Source organism: Dunckerocampus dactyliophorus, chromosome 1, assembly GCF_027744805.1.
Source record: "Dunckerocampus dactyliophorus isolate RoL2022-P2 chromosome 1, RoL_Ddac_1.1, whole genome shotgun sequence".
Lineage (NCBI taxonomy): Eukaryota > Metazoa > Chordata > Actinopteri > Syngnathiformes > Syngnathidae > Dunckerocampus > Dunckerocampus dactyliophorus.
In genome coordinates this window covers 15,007,343-15,014,373 of record NC_072819.1, presented here as the reverse complement: position 1 = coordinate 15,014,373, position 7,031 = coordinate 15,007,343, and the positions used below count along the sequence as shown (strand labels likewise).

General features: G+C 37.2%; 1 protein-coding gene across 1 annotated transcript in view; it reads left to right on the top strand.

The window, feature by feature from the left end:
• Positions 1 to 5,019: 5,019 nt before the first annotated feature.
• Positions 5,020 to 7,031, top strand: part of hck (HCK proto-oncogene, Src family tyrosine kinase) — a 35,558-nt gene continuing 33,546 nt past the window's right edge. Inside the window, exon 1 of the mRNA XM_054789266.1 lies at positions 5,020 to 5,260. The gene's annotated coding sequence lies outside the window, so the exon portion shown is untranslated. The remainder of the gene's footprint in view (positions 5,261 to 7,031) is intronic.

Sequence of the window (7,031 nt, the reverse complement as noted above, 5' to 3'; positions counted from 1 at the left end):
TTTTTCACTTTCATTTTTGGGGTGTCTTTGATTTCCCCCCTCTATAGGGTGATCATTTTCATTTCTATCAAATTATGTGGCATCATTTTGTTACTAATACATCACCCACTTATTATCAGGAAAGATATTCAAGATCATTTTCCCCCAGTTTAGATCTGATGTGCTTTCCAAGTGTTCCTCTAATTTTTTTGAGCAGTATATGTTCTTTACTGCGCAGCCCTTGGTCCTATGACAAAAATACCAATGTGAATTTTATAAAGAATAATCGGACCTGATATTCCCTCATTAATGTTTGTAACGAATCCCACTTCGCTGGCAAATTGACCCCAACTCTGTTAGCAGCTAATATTTTTCTTCTATTGAAAAAAATGAGGATCCCATGGAATGTGGCAGCTACAGGCCCATTTCACTTTTAAATGTAGATCAAAAGATTCTTGCAAAGGCTCTTTCCGCACGTCTTTAACGTGCCTTGCCGAGGACATCCACAGTTTTTTTGGTAACCCTGTTGTTGTTAGCTCATTGAAAATTTGGACACAATTTCGTAAAAAATATGGCTCAAATGAGCCTTACACTCTTGCTCCAATAGCCAAAAATCACTTGTTCCTGCCACACTTGGACGCCACATTTAATATCTGGAGAGAGAAAGGTTTGTTACACATTAGGGAACTGTGTAAAGATAGTATGTTTACAGATTATACCAAACTTGCAGCTAGGGCTGACCTGCCTCCTTGTAATTTTTTTGCACGAGACACAAGCTGATACAGTGTAATTCCTCTTCCGAGTACATTTTACAAACTCTTGGTTAGCAAACATCTATCCCAATGTAGATATGTAAACAATCACACGCATATGTTTTGGTCATGTCCTTGTCTCAGTGACTTTTGGCGTCAGGTTTTTGGTACGCTCGCTGTGGTGCTTGACACAGTTCTCCCTCCTGAACCCTGTGCTGCTCTTTTTGGCTCCCCTCCTTGTGCTGCTCCAGGATTCCCCATGGCAAAATGACAAGTGCTGGCCTTTGCAACCTGGCTATCTTATTCTTAGGTCAAAGAACTTTGTTAAAAGGAGATCCTGCCACTTTTCAGACTTTTGCTTCCTTAAAGTTGTCTTTTAGAGGAAATGAGAGCACATTAAGAGAATATATTTTTACATGAACTCATGTACTCACCTATGGACTCACTTACTGTACAGTATAATGGCTGCACAAGTGACACGCACCTGTTGATAAATTAAGAATGCAAGTCACCTTCGCAGTGCTGTTTCCTTCAGCTGCCTCACATAGCAGAGAAAGGACAGGGAGAATCACAAGGGACATTATCAAAGTCACGCACCAAGCAAAATTAATTAGGTTAATTTATCTGGTGGAACCATTACCTCTATTGAATATAAAACACATATTTGTAATATATAAATAGATAACCAGCTTTTAGCCATAAGTTTCAACTCTATGGTTATCATCACACTTTTCCTCTTGGCCATCACCAGTACCCTTCTGTGGTGAAAACACACAAAAAAAAACCTGTCGAGTTAATCTTTTAGATCAACTGGTTCAGTTCAGTTCATGTAGAGGATCTTTGGCTTATGTTCCTGTCCTGCCACATAAAAGATATTTGGCTAGCATTTTTTCAAAAAAGTCCTTAAAAACAGCAGAGCCCTCCGTGTCACATAAAGGATCTTTGACTAGCAATTTTTGCAGTAGGCCTTGAAAAAGTGCTCCCTGTCACATAAAGGATTTTGGATGAGCATTATATTTTGTGGATTTACAGAAAGTCCTTAAAAATTCACTTCAAATCAGTTTTATTTATAGAGCCAAATCACAACAAAAGTTATCTCAAGGCACTTTCCACATGAGGAAGGGCTATGATCACGCTCCTCATATAAAAGCCCACATGAGCAAGCACTTGGCGACAGAGGCAAGGAAAAACTCCCTCTGGGGAAGAAACCTTGAACAGAACCCAGGCTCTGTGGGGCCTTTATACTCCTGTAAAAAGAAAGTTGAACGGTTTGATATTTATATGCTGGCTGAAAATTTTCCCTGTAAGAAATTCATAGTAAAGTTGATAAAAAGTTCATATCATTAAACAATAATTGAGAAGTTCAGACATTTCATCCAAAAAGAACTCTGGTGAGCACCCTCATTTAAACCAAACCTCTATGACCATGCCTTTTAAAAGCATCAAAATCAAGAATCGTTAGGACCCAGAATTGAAACGAGGAATCGGAATCAGAATCCGAATCGTTCATATTCAAACGATGCCCAACCCTAGCCAACACTGACCTTCACGTGTATGGATTCTTTTTTACCAGTGGATACAAACTGCAGGTGATCTGACAAATAGGACTGAGACTATTTTAATGCAGTTCCTTTAACGGCAAGGACAAGCGGCATAGAAAACGAATGGATGTTTGAATGCACAGGGCCAACATTGTGGTGTCACATATGAGACAACGCATGAGGCAACATGAGGTCATGGATGAAGGTGAACAGCTGCGGTCTCTTTGTCTCTTTCATCTCACTTTTTTTTTTATTTGTATCCTCATCCCCACCTCCCAACCACATCATCCATATCTCCATCCATCCTCCTCTTCCCTCCCTGTGGGGGTTTCAGGGGGGAATTTGTAATCCTGGCTGCTGATTAAGGATTATGCTTGGCGAGCTGGTAGTTTTCTCTCATCTGTCATTGCTGCTACAACACATGCATGTACACCCCCCACCCCACACCCATCCCACACACACACAGCAGGGTCGCACCATGATAGCATCATTTGAATAGAAGCTGTCCTGCCATGCAAATACATCCTTCACATACAGGCTTTACACTCTCTATGCATGCTAAAACATGAGTGTGAGTGTTTGGCTTTTTCTTGAGATTTTTTTGTGTTTTCCTGAAGGGTATCAATGATGACAAAGAGGAAAAGTGAGATGATAACAATAGAACCAGAAATGCAACATGAGAAAGGGTCTGGCTGCTGTTCCCTGTCTGTTATGTGTAAGCGAGTAATTTTACTTTAGCTTTATTTTATATTATTATATAGTGGCTTATCTTTGCACTTGACAGTCAAAATGTTACTGAAACCCTTTCCTGAATTGCTAATAAGTCCTCATAGACTTATCCAAACTGATATTTTAAGGTTATTAGGTTATTTTATTTATTACGAGATCAGTATAGCCTCTTTGTGTAGTACCTCAAATATGACAATGTATGTTAAATAAAGGCCGCACGGTGGTCTAGTGGTTAGCATGTTGGCCAACACAGTAACAGTGTGTGCGTGGGTTTTCTCCGGGTACTCCGGTTTCCTCCCACATTCCAAAAACATGCATGTTAGGTTAATTGGTGACTCTAAATTGTCCATAGGTATGAATGTGAGTGTGAATGGTTGTTTGTCTATATGTGCCCTGCCATTGGCTGGCGACCAGTCCAGGGTGTACCCCGCCTGTCGCCCGAAGTCAGCTGGGATAGGCTCCAGCATGCCCCCGTGACCCTAATGAGGATGAAGCGGTATAGAAAATGGATGGATGGATGGATGTTAAATAAAAATAATAATAGGCAACTGCCACAAAATTATGCATATCATCATTGAAAAATGTACTTATTTGTCATGACGCCAATTGTTAATACAAGAACAATTATTTTATATATGTTTGTATTTATTATTTTGTATTATATTACCTATTTTATACTTGGGGTAATAACTTAAATATGCCAATATGTGTTCATAAAATACTAAGACTACAAGTATGTACTTACTTATTGATACATATACAGTATATATAACAACAATAAATAGTATTTTATATATATTTTTGTATATTTTGTACTTATTATTTTGAATTATTTGTTTTTGCAATACTTACTTGGTGTAATCCTTCAACTATGCCAACTATGCCAATATATTTAAGTTTGTATTTATTATTTTGTAATACACACACACACACACACACACACAGTATATACAGTATATATATTTTTATAAATTATTTTTATTTTAGTGCCCTGCGATTGGCTGGCGACCAGTCCAGGGTGTACCCTGTCGCCCGAAGTCAGCTGGCATAGGCTCCAGCATGCCCCCGCGACCCTAATGAGGAGAAGCGGCATAGAAAATGGATGGATGGATGGATTTTTATTTTACTATTTTAACAGGGGAAATTCATGTGTCCGCCAGCATATAGAAGTCACAAACAACAACGCAAGGCAAGTTAAGTTTATAGAGAACAATTCATACACAAGGTAATTCAAAGAGCTTCACAGAAAAGAAGGGTAAAATCACTACATAATCACTCCATTAAATAATTTAAAAATCATTATACAAAGTTGCATAAATCATTCCATAAAAAAATAAAGTAATAAAAGTAACAATATTGTATTCTTTCATGGTATGTATTTTTTATTTTGTGTTATTATGTTTCCTTTGGCGACCAGTTCAGGATGTACCCCGCCTCTGGCCTGAAGAAAGCTGGGATAGGCTCCAGCATACCTGTCACCCCAGTGAGGAAAAGTGGTATCGAAAATGGATGGATGGATGGGTATTTTCTTTGGACTTTTACATAATTGTTCAGTTTTTTGGTTTATTAGTTTTACTCAGTATTGATGTTTTATTCACTTATTCTATTTTATTTTACTGTTTTATTGATTTTATTCTGTTGAATGTATAACACAGCAGAAAGTACATAAAGCTAACAATGACTGTGAAATTCATAATATTGGCTTGATTTTATTAAATTTTACATTTATTATTTTAGTATTGTTATTATGGGTTAATGTAAGTCAAAATGTGTTGAAAATGTCCAAAAATGTACATTCATGCTCCCAATGTCACGGGCATTGAAACGCTGTTATTTTAGAAGCTACGACACTTCAACTACAGTAAAGCGAGCCATTATTTCGATTTCCCGATGCCCGTTTATACGCAACATTACGGTTAAGGAAAACTGTGGCTGTCAATTTTAATATGCTAAAAAACGACTGTGATGTTTTTGTTTTAATTGCAACTTGTCCGAAAATGGTGCGAACTATTCTGAGAGTGTGGTCTATGCTGAGACGCTCGGTTCCTCTTTTTTTTATCAGCTCAGTGAAGATTAACAGCACACTCCCGACTTCCTCGTCCAAGGGGCAGCTCTATTGCAGTGCAGTACAGTAGTCAAACAGTACATCGCGCCTCATCTCTAATGGCAGCTTCTGGAACGAAATGAGGACTATTCTAGACCAGGGGGATCTAGTGGCAAAACGAGGACAATCTTTTTGACGACTGGGTTCAAGCTGCGGTGAGTCTTTTATTTTTGTAACTATCGTGACGTCACTCTTGATGCCTTAGTGAGACGACATACTGTATTAAATACATCTAAAATAAAAGTCAATTAAAACATATATAAATATTGAATTATACTATAGACAAACATATATTAATATATAATACAATAAAACTGAGGGAGACAACATATTAAATATTGTACATCTAAAATAAAAGTCAATAAAAAAATACGGAGTAAATATTGCATTATACTTTCGAAAAGCATATATTAATAAATTGAATAAAATGTTAAATATGGTCCAATAACACATGGAGCGAATTATTAGTCCAATATGTAGTCACTTATAAATGAATAAATAAATATTATGAAGCACAGTAGACACAGTTATGTATTGACACACTATTTTATCCCTCTCAGAGCTGCTTTAATCCATAGAGGATTTATTCTTGAAGCTATTCTTAATTTGAAGAAATCCTCCTGTGTGTTGTGTCAACTCTTCTTTAAACAAAAAACAAACACAAAAAAATCCAAGATTACATCATAAGTCGTTGCTTAATTCCCCGAGTTGCCTCTGCTGACCGTAAATAAAAGTCCGGGAATATTTTCAACAATTTATATAGTTATGTAAATGGGAAACAAATGTTTCAGAATATACAATAAAGCAAAAAAGATGAAAAGCATAGACTAAATGCTGATTTTTGTAGTTATAAGTATTTCAGTGAAATAAATGATTTCAATTTCAGTAAGGATGTATGTTTCTCAGCTGCTCAAAAGTTGTCCGATGTCTCTGCTTATTTGATCACCACTACAGTTGTCCCTCATTTATCGCGGCTAATTGGTTCCAGACCCGACCGTGATAACAGAATTTCGAAGTAATGAATGGAATATTTTCATAGTGATAACACAGAAAACCCGTTTATGACTTTCTAAATATGTTTTTTTTAACCCTGTAGACATGACATAACACCTCTATAGTCATCTTTACGCTCCTATTATTCTTGGTTTACACCACATTGCAAAGGCTGCGGGATCACTGCAGGGACATACAGTAAGAGACGGCCGCCACTAGCATAGCAAACTAGCTACTAGTTAAACTAGTTAACCTCTCCAGTTTACTTATCTTAAACTTAAGAAAGTGTTTCAAATGGAGTGGGGAAGAAGGACAAAATAAAAAGCCAAAACCTTACCACTTCCACGAGAGACAGGAGGAGAACTTTTTACACTCTATCATGTCGGACATGCCATGCCTGACTCCTTGCAGTGTGAAGGTAATGTAATAAAACATCATGTCTCATCAGTGTAATGTTACTGACACCTTGTGACCATATGACTTGTCTATCAATATTTTAATAATAGACTATAGTCAACCACAAAACAGTGATCATTTATTAATTTTTTGGAAAAACTGCGATGAAGCAAGGAAGCAATGTTCGAACCACTTTGTAGCAAGGGACGACTGCATTGATGGAGGTGAATGACAGGAAGAAAAGCTCTGTTGGTTATGGTGGTTTGAGGGCACTTTGATATTTTCATATATATATTTTTTGTACACTACCGGTCAAAAGCTTGAGAACACTCCAATTTTCTGGAGAAAAGCACAACATTTTTAAGTGTTAAGATGGTCTGTCTCCCTTCCATTGTTAATTCCCTTTTTTCTTGCCATTTTTGCAGCAACAAATGACTTTCTCCAGTACAATGCTGTTCAACTGATGTTCATGAGGGTATAGTACCACAGTGTGTTCTGAACACTGTCTTTATGCAGACAGAGGAGGTAGTAAGTACT